Below are 1,571 nucleotides of genomic sequence, written 5' to 3' on the forward strand. Positions count from 1 at the left end.
CCTTGAGCTCAGGAGTTCGAGACCAGCTTGGGCAACATAGGGAGACCCTGTCTGTATAAGAAATAAACAAAATTAGTTGGGCATGGTGGTGTGCACCTGTAATCTACTCAGTGGCTGAGGTGGGAGATTTGCTTGAGCACAGGAGGTCAAGGCCTGGGCAACAGAGCAAGAGCCTGGCTTTAAACCAATAGTTAATAAAAAATAACTGTGACCTTTGTCATGTACTAAACTCCCATTTGTTGAGTTGCCTCCATCAGCGCCAAAGCCACACAATTTTTATTTCAATGCCATGGGCTACTTGGACTTGTGATAGGATTGTGTGCTCTCATTCTTCCTCTCCTTCAACATTTTCCTGGCAGATTTTCTTTCTTTCATTTTCTTTTTTCTTTTTTTTTTTTTTGAGACAGGTCTTACCCAGGCTGGAGGGCAGGGTCTTGCCTAGGCTGGAGTGTAGTGGTGTGATCTTGGCTGACTGCAGCCTTGACCTCCCAGGTTCAAGCAATCCTCCCACTTCAGCTTCCTGAGTTTCTGGGACCACAGGTGAGGTGCATGCCACTATGCCTGGCTAATTTTTTAAATTTTTTGTAGAAGTAGGGGCCTCACTATGTTGCCCAGCCTGGTCTCGAACTCCTAGACTCAAGCGATTAGCCTGCCTCGGCCTCCCAAAGTGCTGGGATTACAGACGTGAGCCAATTTTGTCCTTTATAAATTCTGTGGTATTCTATTGTAAACCAAAAACAAAATTCTAAGCCTCCCCACCCCTCCCACTAACCACCTAGACGGACCCTTCCTCTCAGCCAAGGACTTTGCAAAGTTGTCTCAGGCCATGACAGGAAGGGAGGTTTGGACATGCCTCATTACACCCTCACTCTGCCTTCTTTTGGGATTCAGAAAAAACTGACCAGCGTTTAAGATCAACACAGATCTTAAGTATAATAAGAAACCTTTACAGTCTATTCTCACTGAAGCCTGCTACCTGGAGGCTTTATCTGCATGATACGACTTTGGTCTCTACAACCCCTTATCAATCCTTTATCAGACATTCCTTTCTATTCATTCCAGGTCGTTAGATAATAACTTAACTCTTTCAACCACTTGTCCTGCCTTTCCAGACTGAACCAATGCATATCCTATGTATTTGATTGACGTCTCATGTCTCCCTTAAATGTATAAAACTAGGTTGTGCCTTGACCACATTGGGCACACATTCTCAGGGTCTCCTAAGGGCTGTGTCATGGGCCATAGGTCACTCATATTTGCCTCAGAATAATTATCTTCAAATATTTTACAGATTTTTGACTCTTATTGTAGACACTGTTAGAGCAGAACAAATAGACTAAGACAAGGCCCTTTTGTTTGTGTGTGTGTGTGTGTGTGTGTGTGTGTGTGTGAGAGATGATGTTTCATTCTTGTTACCCAGGCTGGAGTGCAATGGCGTGATCTTGGTTCACTGCAAACTCTGCCTCCCGGTTTCAAGTGATTCTCCTGCCTCAGCCTCCCAAGTAGCTGGGATTACAGGAATGCGCCCCCATGCCTGGCTAATTTTGTAGTTTTAGTAGAAACGGGGTTTG

This window comes from Mandrillus leucophaeus, unplaced genomic scaffold, assembly GCF_000951045.1.
Source record: "Mandrillus leucophaeus isolate KB7577 unplaced genomic scaffold, Mleu.le_1.0 Scaffold152, whole genome shotgun sequence".
NCBI classification, from domain to species: domain Eukaryota; kingdom Metazoa; phylum Chordata; class Mammalia; order Primates; family Cercopithecidae; genus Mandrillus; species Mandrillus leucophaeus.